Here is an 18,347-nt window from a genome sequence, read left to right on the forward strand (position 1 = left end):
GATTCGCCGACAGGGAAATGACCGACACGAAACGACCGACAACGCAGTTGACCGACACGCTCGAATCCCGACAGACGGAAGACCGACAAGGGGAATGTGTAAGCGCGACCTGGTAAGTATGCGATAGTGAGGGATTTAGGAGTAGGGAGCGGACAGGTAAGTGTGCAATACTCAGGGATGTAGGGTTAGGGTGTGTGATAGGTGAGTGTGCGGTAGTGTCGGAGTTTGGAGTTTGGGGTGTGTAAGTGAGTTAGGGTTAGGGTGCAGGTAGGGAGAGTGTGCGGTAGTGTCGGAGCTTGGGGTTCGGGGTGTGTAAGTGAGTTAGGGTTAGGGTGCAGGTAGGGAGAGTGTGCGGTAGTGTCGGAGCTTGGGGTTGGGGCTGTGTAAGTGAGTTAGGGTTAGGGTGCAGGTAGGGAGAGTGTGCGGTAGTGTCGGAGCTTGGGGTTTGGGGTGTGTAAGTGAGTTAGGGTTAGGGTGCAGGTAGGGAGAGTGTGCGGTAGTGTCGGAGCTTGGGGTTCGGGGTGTGTAAGTGAGTTAGGGTTAGGGTGCAGGTAGGGAGAGTGTGCGGTAGTGTCGGACCTTAGGGTTAGGGTTTGGGTTAGGGCTAGTGGATATGTGTTGTAGTGTACTGTGTTGTTTACGTGTAGTGTGTCGGTGTTATGGTGTTTGGTGTTTCGCGTTGTCGGGTTTGTGTGTTGTCGGTTTTCTGGCGTCGGTTATTTCACTGTCGGCGAATCGGCGTTTCGGTCATTAGAAGTAGACCCATATATATATATATATATATATATATATATATATGCAGTGTTACACATTTTAGAAATTAATTGTCTGTTTCAATGGATAAAACTGTTGTCAGAGATGTTGCTAATGTGAAAACAAAATCAAGTTGTGTTATGTTATTACAAATCTAACATGAAAACAAAAGTAAGTTAAGTGTTATGTTATTACAAATGCTGAAAAAGGGTTCACATTGTTAGCTTCTGTTCTGCTAATACTGAAGAAAATGCTGCCAGAAAAAAATATAAAAACTGAAATTATAGCTAAGGATGAAGTTGTACCTAAGATGCATGGTAGGACTGCATCTAGGATAACGGAGTCAGCTTTGTGTCCCTGTGCAACAGCTATTCAAATAAAATTTAGTAAATTTTAAAACGAAGGAAGTCAGCCAGATTCTGCCAGCATGATGTGCCTTGTCAAGCATTCTCTACTGTGTAAGTAGAAAATTAATAACAGTCAGAAAGGGGAGGTCATATGCATTCATGTTGACAGAAAAGAACATCTATTATACATGTATAAATTCAGATAGCTCTATTAAAAATGTTATACCCTGCAGCTGTAGCCCCTCATTTAACTCAGGGTGCAAAATCATGGAAGGACTTCAGCCATTTTAATGCACTATAGAAAATGTGATAGAAGGGAAAATCTAAAGACTGTGTGTAGCAAGACTATGAACCCATTCAGTATAGGAATAGTGCAGCAATAATCAAAGTAGCAAAATTCACATGAAGGTTCAGAGTCAAAACCAGAAAATGAAGTTTGCATTGAACTACAAAAAGGGACTTTGTTTTGGGTTATGCACTGAACAGGATATTGTCTGTTATCAGCACAGAGCAACACAAATCCAAAATTTTTAAAGTTGAAAGTCTAGGAAATGAGAAGCATGCCACAAAAAGCAACAAATATGCGAAACTGTTAAGGAATGTCAGTATAGGAAGTGAGGGAAAAATCAGTGCAAGACAGACATTAATACAGAAACTGAGTCAAACAAAGGATAAAAAAGACAGTTGAGTGAAGACCCCCCCAGAACAAAGTTACTACAGAAGGTTAGATAAATAGGAGAATGTCAAGTTCTGAGTCAATTTATCTTCGTGTAAAGCGGAAGGATTAATTGAAGGGAGACTCTAAGAAGCAGGAATCTGTTTATTGGTAAATACTAGACTCTTAGTCTGCAGACTATTATAAGCCTAATCAATAACTAGCAGTCAGAATGAAACTCTGTACCTTGTATTTGTGAGGTAAAGACTGACTATTATGTCAAACCCATATGATCAAAGAAGCAAATAAAACAGGAAGTAATTATTGTTTAGTGCTATCCCATGCAGATGAATATATACAAGCTGCAGTCCCAGTAATTTTAGAAGAAGAGGCTAGAGAGCTTCTGTCTCAAAGCAATATACTAAACAAACACATTATTTGTTAGTGATCTTAAAAGGAAACCACTTAAACTAAAAGTGCACATTAAAAAGTTGATGATACTTTAAGCAGGGCAAGAGAGAATATAGGTTTGTGGTCTACAGTCTTGCGGCAGGAGAGGTAGCTTGTACCTTCTGAATTTGGAATTGCTGGTTGAAGGAGTCCTGTGTCTGTTATTCTAAAAGTCTTTTAACTCAGGTTTGAGCACTTGTACACCAAACCAGTTATTTTACATCAAGAACATTTGTGGTCTACACTCTTGTGGGAGGAAAGTGTAGCCTCCACCATTCTAAGCTGAGAATTGCTGATGAAGGCTTATTGTGCCTGTTATTCTAAGTGTCTTTGTTTTGATTTAAGCACTTCAGCTGCAAACCAATTACTTTACATTAGGAAGGTTTGTGGTCTATGCTGTTGTGGAAGGGGAGAGGATAGCCTATGCCCTTGTGAGTTGTGAATTGCTGGTTGAAGGCTTATTGTGTCTGTTATTCTAAAAGTGTCTTAGTTCTGGCTTAAGCACTTGGGGTCCAAACCAGTTATTTTACATTAAGAGGTTTTCTGGTCTAAATTCTTGTGGCATTACTGTCTAGATTGATTTTTTTAACTACTAGAACATCTAGTTTTCTCATAGCTCAGCATTGCTCATCATGTTCCTTGCCTTATTGACTTGTTAAATATTTAAGTTTTCCTCACTCATTCCTAGTAGATCAGTAACCATTGATATGCACTTCCTGTCTCTCTCTGTGGCTAGTCTGGTTGAGATGGGTATTCTGATGCATTGTAGCAATATCCTCATGTACAACAACAACCCACTTAGTCTAAATAAAACAGATACAGTATGCAAGAGGTGTAAATGCACTTTAATACTGGAAGCAAAACTCTCTCTTACAACCAGAACTAATCCTATAGAGGTTGTCGGTGACACTTGCACCATATCTATTACACAGGCTAAAGACCCTATGCATAAAACTAATTCTGCTGAGGTACGTAGAGGTAACCTTCTTAAAACACTAAGACCTTTTGCACACTGCAATCAAAGAAAGCCTCCTGAGCCATCACATAAACACTCCACTAAAACATCACACACAGCTATACATAGTAAAACTGTATCCAATGCCTCCACTGCTAAACTCTTAAGGCAAATTAGCACACAGCCAAATTTCCTGGTCATTGGTGATTTTATAGTGAGGTACACTGATGTCCCCCTCACCAGACTCAGTAAGGAAAGGGTCACAGTTAGCTGCCTTTCTGGGGCTAGGATGTTGTCATGTCACATAGGCACTGTCACTGAACCACAGTATGTGCCAGTATAACTCTGTCATGTGGGTGTGAATGACCTGAGATTGTACCTCCCTTGACTATATGAAGTGAGAGATGATTGAGCTGATTATGAGTCTCAGGCAGGTATGAGCCTACCACTGAGCAGCATACTACCTTCTCCAAGGATGATGCCATGTTACCAACACAAAATGATTGATTTTAACAACTGGCTTAGCTTCTGGTGACAATCTGGGGGGGGGGGGTACAATATTTGATGGCCTGGGAAGACATGGTTGACAGACCATGCTGCCTTGCCAGGGATAGTCTGCACTTATCCCTTCTGGGCTTTCCGATATTGGCAAAGACTTTTTCCACTCCCATAGTGCCTTTTTTAGGCATTGCCAGATTGATAAACCTACCAACTTAACTGAACCTATGAGGGAATACCTGAAGGTGGTTCTGCTCAATCGTAGAAGTTTTAATAAGAAACTTCATTCCCTACAAGCCTTCCTCTCCCTGGACATGTTATACATCTGTGTAGTAATGGAGACATGGTTTAAAGTTACTGAGGGTACCCCAGTAGTGCAAGGTTATAATTCCTTTCACACCTTTAGATCAGCTACTGCAGTGGAGGGAACTAAAATTGGAGGAGTCTTAGTCTGTATATTAAAAACAATCTGACATCCAGACAAGTTAAAGTGTATGACTCACTGGAACTCATACATGTGCAACTCACCATAAACAGGGTGATGTACCATATCCTTGAACCTATAGGACCCCCTCCATGTCCCAGGAAATCCCCATGTCACATATGTCAGTGTACTAGAGTCCCTCACTATTCAATCCAATACAATATTCATGGAGGAGCTCAACGTACCCCCCCCCCTACAGACTGGGAATACTAAACCACTTCTAATGCATAAGCCTAGTGATTCCTAAAATTTTTTTAATACTAACATCCTGGAACAGTCAGTCCATTCTTCTACCAGGGGTACAAACATCCTTGATGTTGTACCTCACCCAATGTAATGTCTTCTTTCATCAGATCTGACCATAAGGCAGTATTACTTGAAATAAAAGTCAAATCTGGGCATCCAGCGGAACCAAAAAGCTTTAAGAAGTATTCCAAAGCTAACCTCTCTCTCTACTAAGCGACACCCTGTCTAAATTCCAAGCACCCCCAAAACCCAGTAAACACCATAGCATGTGCTATTTACAAAATCTCTGTCTAGCCATATTGACAGCTGTATAGAGAGAGCTGTGCCCATGTGTATAAGAATAAAACAAACTCAAAAGACAAGCTACCCTGGCAAAATCACAGTATTAATCGGTTATACAACAAAAGAAAAAATATTAGCCAAGTATAGGAGGAACAAAGCCATACATACTAAAACCCCCCTGACCATTCTAAACAGGTAGCAAAGAGAGTTAATTAATAATTCAAAGGCTAAATTTGAAGAAAAAATAACTTCTCATGAAAAGGACAAACACAAAACTTTCTACAGCTATGCCCATGACCTCAGAGGGAATACACAACAATGTACAGAAAATATTGTAAATGGCATCACCCACACTGAACCAGAGGCCATTGCCAACCTTTGGCTTACAGGTTCAACTCAAATTTCTCCCACCACTCCCCCTGATAGTCCAAAGCAAATACCACATAACACAATCCCCCCAACCATTACTAGGGAACAGGTCATCAATACATTTTCCAAGGCTAAAAACACTGCATCAGTGGGCCCCAATAACATCTCGGGATTTTTAATAAATAGCATGACCTCTCTGGTACACTTAAATCACTTTTCAACTGGAGGCTTCAGTCAGGCTTTGTGACCAAGGAATGGAAGATGGCTACAGTCATTTGCCTGCACAAAGGAGGTCCAACCACTGATCTAGGTAACTATAGGCCCATAAGACTTACCAGCCTCATATGTAAGACCATGGGAAGAATCATCATGGACATGATAAATGAGGACATAGATAACCTGAAAACACTGGACCCATCACAGTTTGGATTTGTTAAAGGAAGGCCCTGTCCATTAAATGTGGTGGATTTTTTGAGAGGGTCACCAAAGCATTGAATGAAGGTAAGACTGTGCACACCACTTACCTCAACCACCAGGGCTTTTGATACAATACTCCACTCAGGAATTATAGATAAGCTCACTAATTTAGGTATAAACTCTTTTATCACCTGCTGGCTAGCCAAATGGCTCACTGATAGCACCCAGGAGATCAAAATAGGTGAAACACATCCACCAAGAGGCCAGTTACTAGCAGAGTCCCCCAGCCCTTGGTACTGGGCCCTCTCCTTTTTTGGCATCTATTTCTCTGAAATGGAAGTAAATGCTGAAGGTTTATGGAGGACTAAGTTTGAAGATGATTGCAAGCTGGGGGTTATAATCAAATCCCCTGCAAACACTGGCATTCTTCAAGAAGCTATATCTCTGACTAACAAATGGTGCCAAAGCCATGGTGTTAAATTCAATGTTACAATATGCATAATTGTACCCTTTGGAAAGTCAACCAACCCAGCTAATTACTATGTTGATAATACATCCCTAAGAGTTAACCCAGTGGTTAGGGATCTGAGTACACATAGACAGTAGCCTTACCTTCAACCACCACATGTCCACAGTAGTGAGGAAATCCTTTTACGTTGTGCAAGTAATAAGTAAGGGCATGGCATCTAGATCCAAAAAGGTTATTAAACCACTGTACTCTGCCCTTATCAGACCATTCATAGCTTACAATGCTCCCTTTGGTATGTACCTGGCCAGGCATATGCAGCAACTACAGTGGCCTCAGAGTTTACTTACAGAAAGAAAACAAGGCATAACAAACCTGCCTTATGCACAGTACCCTAAAGCCTTTTTCGTCTACTCAGTCTCCTATAGATTGCTGAGGGGTGATCTATGCCTAGCTTACAAGGCATCCAAAAACCCCACACTTATAAATCTCCTACACATTCATAAGTCAAAGAGTACCAGAAATGCAAGGTCCAGGGATCTGAATTTTGTCTGTGACTTAAACAGAGCATGATGGAGAGAAAGATATGTGTCCCAGGGAGAGCCCCCTCCTATAGAACAGGCTTCCCATCCATGTGAAGCTCATTTTGTCTATCACCTAATTTAATCACAACCTAGATCAGTGGATGGGGAACAGAAAATTTACAATGGGCCTGGCACCCATGTCCCTTATAGACAGAGGTAGCTTATAAATGCTTGGCCCTCAATGTCTTATTTGGATACAGTACATAACTATTCTTTCAGTAAAACTTGGCTAGGCTTAGAAAGGACTCCCCCCAGGTCATTAGCCAAGTAACTGTCTATGAATCCATGAATCTATGAAGTAGAGTTGTAGGGAAACTAGTGAACAAGATACTCCAATAATTTATTACCCCTATGTTGAATTATAATTGTACTTCTTATACAGAGTACATAAAGAAAAGGAAGAAATTCGGTTAGCAGTGCCACAACTTTATAGAGCAATAGTCATGGCCCAGGTCCATAGTCACATGTTAGAAGGCCACATGGGAATGGATAGAATTATGGCAAAGGTATTAGCCAGATGTTACTGGTCAAGCATAATGAAAGAGGTAGAAATGTTCCCTGCCTCTTGTCCAGAACGTAAGAAAACTGCATTCCACCCTAGACATAAAAGACCCTTGGTCACAATGCATGTCATCGAAGTAACATTTAAAATATTGCTATGGGCACTGGTGGGTAACTGGCAAACTCTATCAATAAGTCTCAGTACAGATGAGTCATTATAGGCCATGGTACCAAATATGCAGAAATAGTGCCATAATGCAAAGTAAATTTCAAGGCTGTTGTCAGGGAACAAGTAGTGTATTACCCCAAAGTACGTGGCCCTAACGAGATTACGTAATGACTGAGGTACTCTCTTTATATCAAGAGTACTCTGCACCAGTGATGTCACTGCTTTAAAGTCAGTCAGTTAAAGACGTCAGTCCACTATCCACAGATTGGTGGATTACTGAAAATATTTAATAAAACACTGAAATTAATGCTAAGGAATGTTATTGATGAATAAAAAATGACCAGTTACTACCCTTTGTTTGCAATTATAGTCACTGTTATAAGTCACTCCATTTGAAATTCTATATAGTGGGTATCACAGATGGCTGCTAGATGTTGCCAAGGAAATTTATTAAGAAGAAAAGACACCATTCAAAAGTGTGATAGAATACTAGGTTAACTTGCAAAGTAGATTAAAGTTAGCAATGTCCCTAGTAAGGTAGCAGATGGACAGAACCCAGGAAATGTAACAATAAGTCCATGATAAGAATTTGTGACTTAGAAAGTTTAACCCAGGGGATCAGATGCCAGAGCTAGTGCCCTCCACAGAAAACACAATTCAATTCAAATGACAGGGACCATCTGTGGAGATGAAAGAACAAATGCAATATGTTGTAAACTATGACAGTCAGGAGATAAAAGGTTAATTTACCATATCAAAGTACTGAAGCTGTGGAAGGAAACAAAAAAATTCTGCAGGGTGTTTGCAAGGTGGCATTCCTACAGGTGAGAGACCTGAAAAGCTCTACCTGAAATACAGGTAAACAAATCCTTGTCAAAGCACAGAAGCAGGAAATAATACAATTTCTCTTATGAAATCAACAAGTGTTTTTATAAATGCCTGGGGGAATTAATCTGATAGCACATAACATAAAGATGACACCTAGACTGATGTATTGCAGAATACTAAAGTCACAGAAACAATAAGAGCAGAAAACATGATGCTTAAATTAAGTGTGATGGAAGTGTCACAGAGGGTTTGGAGCAGCCCAGTAGTGCTGCTCCATAACCTAACAGAGGTATCAGATTTTGTAATGACTTTTATTGGAATGAATTGAGCTGATAAAGAATGTAGATAAGGTAAGATACTTGACAAATGATACTGGCAGATACCACTTACCTGTTCTGCTACAGAAAATGTAACTTTTATAAGCCCTGATGGTCTGGTCCAGCAGATAACCTTACCATATAGCTTACATGGAGGCCTGGCTATCTGTCAGATGACGATAAATAAAGTATTAACCCTTCAATCCTACTATGACATGGTACACCTGTATGAAGTGGTCATTCATTCAGGTGACTGGAAGTCTCTGCATCTGAAAGTGTAGGCTGTGTTACAATCCATGGGGTAGATTGGCTTGTCTGTGGTAAGACTACAACTAGAAAAGATGGAGGCAAAAAAATGGGTTGTACCCTCTACTAAGAAACACATGAAGGCTTTCCTTAGACTAAATGGGTGCTATAGAAAGTTTGCACCTAAGTGATGATCGCTTGTCTTTAGTAGGGTCATGAAGGTCCGAGAGGCACAGAACATTTTTTGAACTAACAAAGTCCTGTTTTCTGAACTTGTGCTAATAACTTCTGATTTTACTAAAGAGTTCATCTTGTATGCTAGTGCATCAGCTGAAGGTTTAGGGGCAGTACTATCCCAGGACATTCAAAGCGAGGGGCTAAATTATCAAGAAAATAAGCAGAGCAGAAAGAAGCCTGCTTTTGAAAGAGAGTCTTACAATAAAAAGGCATTCAGTGCCTTGAAATACTATTTGCTAGTCAGGCAGTTTGGTGACAGTTTATGCATCTTTACAATTGTTAAATACTGATGGTGATGCAAAGTTGTGCCAGTGGACACTATTCCTCCAATGCTTTCCATTTGCTGTTATCCACAGATCTGACCTAGCTAATAGAAATGGTGATGGGTTGAACAGTGCCTACTGCCCATCATTATGATTCAAAAGGTGTTGTGTTGGGAGGGAGTAGATATATGTTGGTTATGTTGCAACAAGACAAATACAGAATTGCATATTTGTCTTTCAATGCGTTTTCGAACTTATGGGGTGTGACAGTACTCTCAAAGCATTCAGCCAAATTACAAGGTCTTAAAATGCCAATTATTCTAGTATAAAAGAGAAAGAAGCCTGGTAGCCTAAATTCAGGAAGTTAGTTCCTCAATGAAGGATCATTCGAAAAGGAAGACATGAAAGTTTGGAGTGAGAGAAAGCACAGTCAGTTTTAACTAGTAGAGGGTAATTATAGATTATAAGTTGTGGAAGTAAATGTTTTAAAACTTAAAGTTGAGTCTGGGACAGGTTTTCAGCCTTGGACTTTCTTTGGGAACAGGAAGAGGCTTGCTTCCTGGGCTTTTATTTATCAAATAGCTTGTATACTGAAAGGTTTAGATAGATAGATAAATAGACAGACAGATGTGTATGTATCTGCAATCCTTAGTACTATAAACCAGCATGTCAAAGAGTTTGGGAATGTAAAGAAATGCAGAACATTGTTATTGTAGACTTCACGTTATATCCTAGTGTGATTTGATCAACTTGATCTCAGTTGGTTTTGTAGTAGGGTTTGCCCATTTGGATTTATTGGTAGTAGGTATGTATATTTGTATGTTTCTGTTTGTGAAGGGAATGAATTGGCAATGCAGTGGCTAACTGTGCACTGACAGTTCTTTTTTCAGGGGATTTCTCCTTTCATCATGTGTGTTTGGCTTTGTGGTTGGTATGTATAAGGATACTTTTTATTTTGATAGGCAATCATGTGGATTTTTTGCATTTTGTGCAGTCAACACTGTGTGCTGTTGTTTTATTTTCAGTATTCTGAGGTACAATTTTTTTGGTCAATGATTTCACATATAGCTATATATATATATATATATATATATATATATATATATATATATATATGGATTACCTTCATTTGATCGACATTCCATTTGACTGAAACCTATTTGATCAACAGACCATTTGACTGACAACCAGTAATTCAGTATACTTTAAGACAAATAACAGGGACTGGTCCCAATTCCCAATGTTGTGCGACCCTGGAGTTGGTATATAGAGTTAGGGGGGTGTGGGGGGCAAAGCCCCCCACCTATATTCGTTCAAAATCTGTACTTTTTGTGTTATTTTTGTCTTTTGACAGAAACTAGTTGGAGGGCTTCACCTCCACACCCCCCAATGTGGGGGGCTGCACCCCTCACACCCCCCTAACTATATATACCAACTCCAGGGTCGCACGACATTGGGGAGGGGGACCAATCCCTGATGGTCTGGTCCAGCAGTCATTCATTCAGGTGTACTGAATTACTAGTTGTCAGTCAAATGGTCTGTCGATTCAATGAGTTTCAGTCAAATGGTCTGTCGATCAAATGAAGGTAACCCATATATATATATATATATATATATATATATATATATATATATATATATATATATATATATAAGTGATTACATAATGAATAGATGAACTGTTTCATGATCGACACAAAAAACATCAACCAAAACACATTGATCATTCATTACAAACAACACACCAAAACGACACATAGTACATTGAAAAAAGGAAGAAATTTTCTTTTCTCTTGTAGTACCTGTAACCCTACCACACATTCAGCTCAGATTTGTCCAAATAGTGATAGTGTTATGGAAAGGGCTTTTCATAAGGTAAGCCGCACTTTAGTATTTGGGTTAAGGTTAGCAAGCATTACTAAGTTGAGCAAGTAATGCTTGCTAACCCTAACCCTATTTTTAGTTAGATTATTGAAAGTGTGAATATCAAAAATGGATAATCTTTGAACAGAGGTAGAATGTCCATTATACACAAAAATGTGTGTGTATTAGATGTGTGAGGATAGATAGATAGATAGATAGATAGATAGATAGATAGATAGATAGATAGATAGATAGATAGATATAGATAGATAGATACAGCTAGATAGATAAAGTCAGCTAGTAAGGTGAGATGAATAGCTGAACAACATGAATAATAAAAACTGAAAATAGTCTGATTACAAAAGACATTTTGAGCACACTTTATGTTCCATCATACAACTCATTTACTTGACTTACCCACTAGTATGGTAAGTTAAATGTGAATTGTGATGGAAAATATACTAGTTTTTTTTTTCTTAATTATATGTCGTCAGACTGGTGCAGACAACATATGTAATACCATTTTTTACAGTAATATGCAATTTGATGGCTGTGTCAAAACTATTAGTTTGCTAACAGCCAAAATGTTAAATGATTGCTAACGGAAAACTAGACTATTTAATACCTGTAACTCTAACACTTTATTTGATATGAAACTGCACTCTTTTCTAATTATATTGTATGAAATTGTCATATTTTACTGTACAGCTGGAGAGGAGTACCAAATGTATGTGGTGTGCTTGAATTTTGGCAAAACATTTCATATTATTCCTTAGGAAAAAAAATGTGAAAGATGTTAAAAACATAGCATTCAGATACACGTTAGTAATATACAACATGGACTCTTAGGAGAACTAGAGGCTAAGTAATGAATAACAAATAACCAGCCAAAGGTGGAAACGGACTGAGTAAAAACAACAAATAAACCAGTAATCCATGAAAAACACTCAGTCCAGCACATTGGTTCCAATAAAGGCAATGGAAAAATCACATCAACAGTTGCAATAATATAAAGATTTTAATATGTACAACAAATGCACATCAGATTAAGCACTAAATAATGAATAATAAACAAACAAAAATGTTCTGTTTAGTTAAATATTTAATTTATTTGTTTATTATTCATTATTTATTATATATATTTTGAGTGCAATTAAATTAATGTAAAAAAACGTTTTTTGCCTATGAAGTGTTTTTCATCACATTAATGAATGTTTCTAAGGGGAAGAATAACTAATTTAACATTATTTTGCAAGGAACCAATAGAATTGTTTGTGTCTTTCGGCTTTTCCCGGTTAGGGGTCGCCACAGCGGAACTCCGGTCTGCTAATGATTGGTAGTTGATTTTTAAGTGCCGAGTTACCAGCCCTGACACACAACCTTCAATGAAGGTACGCCCATTCATGCATGTCTCCACGCAGAAGACGCTCTAGCTAAGAATCGAACCAGACAGCATCTTACTGTCAGGCGACAACGCTACCGCAGCACCACCACCGCAGATTAAGGAACCAACAGAATATTTTAATTAATTGATTGATGTTACTATTTAAATGGTTGTTATTTTAGGTTTAACATTCTGATGTTCCGTGTGCAGAATGAAAGCGCTTAATCTAATGTGCATTTATTGTGCATATTAAAATTCTTATATTATTGGAACTGTTGGTGTGATTTTCCATTGCCTTTGTTGGAACCAGTGTGCTGGAGTGAGTGTTTTTTGTGGATTAATGAATAACAAATGTCAGCGTAATGAGAGCTTATGGAGAACAAACAAAAGAAAGATGAAAAACCTGAGCAGTGCTGTGAAGCTCAGCTCCGGAGATGTTTAATGTTTTCAGCTACCTCTACATGGGGCTAAAAGGCAAATTTTGCCTCTATGTACTAAACACTGTGTACTAATACAGGTTAAACACACCATAAGATTGAAAAATGAAAACATGTTGCTAGTATAAAAGAATGCTCTACATCATAACAGCTGAGACTCGGTGTTAACAAGTACATCAACTGCTTGGAGTAAAAGACACCAATAAGGATTATAAGTGATATAATTATAAATCCTCAAAGCCAGAGAGAATGAGAGAGAATTGGCAGCAGTTACTGCAGATGACCTAATGCTGCTAAACAATGTTACAAGGATTTAAGGAATACCATATGATGCAAATGTGCATAGAGCAAGTAAGAACAGCAGAAAATAACTGATATGGTACCTTGGCACAGACTACTGCTGAAACTTTAATTCTAACACAGTGTCCTTTTCTCTAAGCCACATTATTTTAGGGATGAACACTGTCTGTTAGCAGCTTAAGGCTAAGAGTTTCATGTGTGGCTTCAGACAAAATATAAATTGAGAAGTGAAGCAGGCCTGGCAGTAGAGTGGGCCAGTTATTAAGGTTCGCTCCTCACAACCTCACAACTCCAGTGTTTGAAATTTAATCCGGAATTTTTGGATCCTGCCTGTGCAAACTGTGTATATACGTCTGATTTTCTCCTACCTGTGAAAAGTATGCTAGGCAGTTGGGTAGTCTGGCCTATGTATACTTTTTGTTTACACCTGCCCTTGTGCTCTGGGCAGAGAATGGGGTTCTGAAGGACCCACACTTACATTGTTAAATAAATTAAAATAAGAATTATGAGACTTAGCACTGCATGGATATGTGAAGAGAGTAGAACTCTGGCAATAGCAACAAACTATGTCAACAGCATTAAAAGTTTAAATAGAACATGTGTTGAGATTGTAGGTTAGGCAAAAATGTACTAAATAATGAAATGACATAACTTGTAGTTGAGCATGGGCAATGTAAGAAACAAAATCAAAGACTTTTCTTTATACCAAGCAATGGTCACGTGATAAAACAAATTAATCAGGGAAAATGGAGTGGGTGCTTTCAAATGTGTATGCATGCTGTCTGTATTAAAACACTGAAGACAAAGATTCAGGGGTGTAGCTAGATTTTTTTTTTGGACCCGTGCTCCAATTTCAATATCATTGCCTCCACCATTCAGACGTCTAAAAAACAAATTTTTATTCCAGGGATAAAAGGGGGATATTCCAGGGTGATTCTTTGTCACCGCTACTCTTTTGTCTTGCCCTTAACCCATTAAGTTTTCTACTTAACAAATTAGGTCATGGCTACAATTTGGCTCCCAGAAAACAACAGTGTAATGATTTCTTATCTTCTTTTTGTGGATGATTTAAAACTGTATAGTTCATCATATGAGGAAATGAAAACATAACTGCAAGTGGTCAAAACTTTTTCAGATGATATAAGAATGTCATTTGGTCTTGATAAGTGTGCAAAAGCAACCTCTAAAGCAGGGAAACTGCAGCGCCAATAAAACATCAGCCTGTGACAGGAATGTGATATAAAAGAACTTGAGCAAGAGAGAAAGTATATAAATATCTGGGAATTGATGAAAGATCAACAATAAAACACGAACAAATGTGAGTAAAACTTCATAAGTAATATTTTAGAAGACTAAAATTAATACTGAAAACAGCGCTGACATCAAGAAACAAAGTCCGGTCTATAAACCAATTTCCTTTTCCTGTCCTAACTTACAGTTTTGGAGTGACTGACTAGTCCCAACAGATGTTGGATAGATTAGACAGGAAAATGAGAAGGATGTGTCATACTTATCAAATGATTTATAAAAATCAGTGCATATCAAGACTGTGTATTCTCAGTTCTAAAGGAGGTATGGGCCTCCTCAAAATTGATTACATGTATGGATCTGCAATTGTAGGACTTCATAAATATCTGCTGACCTCACAAAACCCAAATATAGTGAAAGTTTTAAAACATGAGGAACTATATGTATGTATTTTCCACATTTCTTACCTTTTCATCTGATCCTTTACCTCATATTCTTTCTTTTGTTTTTTGGCACATTTAGTTGCTGCCTGATTTTTATCTACTTCTGGTTTGATTTGCATTCCTCTTTGACACTGATATGCTTCTGCTGAACTAAGCAGGGAAGTCATCTTAGACTTATTCTCCTCATGTTTCAAAACTTTCACTATGTTTGGGTCTTGTGCGGTAAGCAGATACGTATGCAGTCCCACAATTGCGGATCTATACATGTAGGGTTGGGATTCAATAAAGCCTACACAGTCATTTTTCACCATGTGCCCTTCAAGGTGCGATGTGCATGTGGCCACAAATATTTTTAGATTCAGTAAACTCAGTATAACGGCACACACACATGCACAAACAAGATAGATACTGTGACTTGCTTATTACAGTATAAGTAGCTGAATTGTATGCTAATCAAGCAAACCAAAACAATGGAGCAATTCAACAAGCTCGAATGCAACCGAATAGACTCCGTACTGGTGTTCCCCATGTATTCAAATAATTTTCGAATGCAGCCATGGAAAGGAGTCTACAAGGACAGAAGAGCAAGTAAAAGTTGTTAGATTTGTACAGAACTGACCTTAAAGGGACAATCCCAGGGATTTTTTGTTTTGATTTGGCCTTTGTTTACATTTCAGGTTTCCCTTTCTGAGCATGCTCACCTTTGGCTGAGGGGGTTGGGGGAAGAGTGCCTGCAGGAAACTTTAAAGGTGTCAGCCAAATTCCATCTCAAATTGCAGTTGTACTGACAACAGCTCTCTGTGCGAGCCATTCATTAGTTTAATCTGTGCATTTTACACCTTGAGAAAAGTAGCTTTTCAGGCATTTTACGACTTTTCTGCTGGTACTCTACAAAGCACATCAGTAATGCAAGGCTTTTAAACTGAGTTTTTTGTTTCTGTCATTTCATTTCATATTTTATTCTGTGGTGACTGTGAATCCTGGCCACCACAACAATTTTGTGATATGGCTTCTACCTATAGAAAGCATCTGAATGAGGCAAACAATAGTGGAAACCATGTTTCTCTTTCTTTCATTGCATGTGTTACTGTATTCTGATTTTTGAATACTAGCCTGGCAGCAACTTTCTCACCTGCTATTTATTCCATAGAAAACAATTGTGTGGCAGAAGGTTGGAGTATTAGTAGACAAACTCTTCAGTTCCTTTTTCAGCTTCTGGTTTGATATGTGCTGATTTCTGAATACTACTAGATAAAGGCACTATTTTTTTAAGGAGGGGGCTGCTAGTACATCTGTAGAAGCATGAGTGTTGCAGTTTAAAAATTAGTATACACTCATCTTTTCCTTTCACTATATATTTTATTTTTTGCTGATTTCCAGCTACTAGCCAAATGTACTTCCTAGTGTACATGCTACATTGTAGTGAGTTATTGCATTGTATAATGTGTTCAGCACTTCTTTCTCTTTTAACCTTATATCTGTATGAATCTGTTTCTAGTTCCACTGTTATTATAATATAAACAAGTAAGTTAAGTAATACTGTACAGCTTTTGACATCATTCTAACAGTTTGCAGTGCCTAATTAGTGTCTGATTCCTGGTCTGACAATTAGTCCTACATGGTAAACTCTTTCATTCCAACGTAATTACATGACAGCATACCTCTCAACCTCTTAGCACAAAAATCTGGACAAAGCCTAAAATAATAAGGAAAAATACCCAAAGATAGAGACCATTTTTAAATACTGATCTAATAAACTTAGAGGGTTGCTAGAATAACAGGACTTATTAGTGTGTATTTTCAAGTCTGAAACTCAAATGTGTGTAACTACTTAGTAACTTCAATCTTCAGTGATTTCCCAGAACATCAAAATTTTATGAGGAACAGACCAAAAATATGAGGCAAAAATCTGAACATTCAGGGAAAATCTGGACAGTTGAGAGGCATGCATAGTAGTTATGATGGAGCAAAGTGACAGAAAGTACAGTTGTGTAAAATGTTACCATAACAGTTGATGTCCTTCTCTTCTCTGCTGCAGTATTCAGTACAGAAGGGATGTATCACCATTGCTTGGCCAATATAAATAAGCTAAAAAGAGATCTTGGTTGTGCCATAAATCACATTTATGCTCCGCACACAGAACATGGGGTAAAAAAGGGAACGAAACTACCTAGAACTGTATTGCTCCAGAAGAGAACAGGCATCATAGGACAAAGGAGTCCATACGTATCCAGAAGGAAAAAAATGCAGAGCAATCAAGAGGGGGTTGGAGGGAGGGAGCAAATACTGCCACCATGAAGAGTTGGACATCTACTGTTATGATAAGATTTTACACAACTGTACTATGTCATTCTATATCACTGTTACAGTATTGGTACAGAAGGGAGAGTAAAAAAGATCAAGAACAGAATGGGAGGTGGAAGGCTGAGAAGATCCCTCAAAAAAAACAACATAAAATGGTTTCAAAAAAACGTACTCTGACTCTAGAGACCATAATGCTTAGTACAGGTATACACTGAAGACCAAGTAGCATCCTCAAGGATGGAATTAGTGTCCAACCTCTTCATGAAGGCACCAGAAGAGTCAACAGCTCTAGTGGAATGAGCTCTAACAAAAGCAGACAGAATTGCCATTTTATTTATTTATTTATTGACATTTGTTAACCAGCTTAGTCCAGCTGGGTCAGAAACCCATTTTCAGTGGAGACCCGAGGAGAAAAGCTCCAGTTATATTTAATTTATATGTTAGCAGAGAATACAAGATAAATTTAGTTACATTCAGTGTACCTTTTACAGAGAAAAACAAGTTTCAGTTAGTTACATTCATTTAAAATTTTGCAGAAAAAAGATACCCATTTAGTCTACAGTATGAGAAAATTGTGCAGTAATGGTAAAACAATGAAATGGTAAATCCATGAAAAGAATAACACATAAAATCCTCCAAAGCTAGTTATGAAAATAAAATTGCCAAAGATTCCAAAGACAGCCACAAGGCATTCTATAACTATGTCAAGAATCTAAATGGCAATACTCAGATATGCTCTGTGCTACAACAGAATGGCATTAAATATACTGATCCCAAGGATATTGCCAATATCCTGGCAGATCAATTTAGTGCAAACCTCACCACCCTCACCCCCCCCAAAGGGCCCATCTCAATACCGAAATATTGCCAAATTCAGGTAATAATGGCCACACAGGTAAAAAAACACACTTTCCAAAGCTAAGAATCCAACATCCATGGGACCAGATGACATCCCAGACTGTGTACTACATGAACTACAAAATGAACTGGCACCTCACTTAACTGTCATATTTAATTATAGCCTCACCTCAGGCTTTGTGCCCACTGAGTGATGCACAGCTACAGTTATCCCACTCCACAAGGGGGGATCCGCCTTGGATCCTGGGAACTACTGCCCCATCAGTCTGATGAGCCTGATCTGCAAGGCCATGGAACGTATTATCATGGAACTTATAAACAAAGACATTGGCAACCTTCAAACACTGGACCCTACGCATTTTGGGTTCGTGAAGGGCTGACCTTGTCTCCTGAACATGATTGATTTCTTTGAATCAGTTTCCAGAGCCGTGGACAAGGGTAAG

This window comes from Protopterus annectens, chromosome 1.part1 (assembly GCF_019279795.1).
Source record: "Protopterus annectens isolate FY-2018-M chromosome 1.part1, PAN1.0, whole genome shotgun sequence".
Classification (NCBI taxonomy): Eukaryota; Metazoa; Chordata; order Ceratodontiformes; family Protopteridae; genus Protopterus; species Protopterus annectens.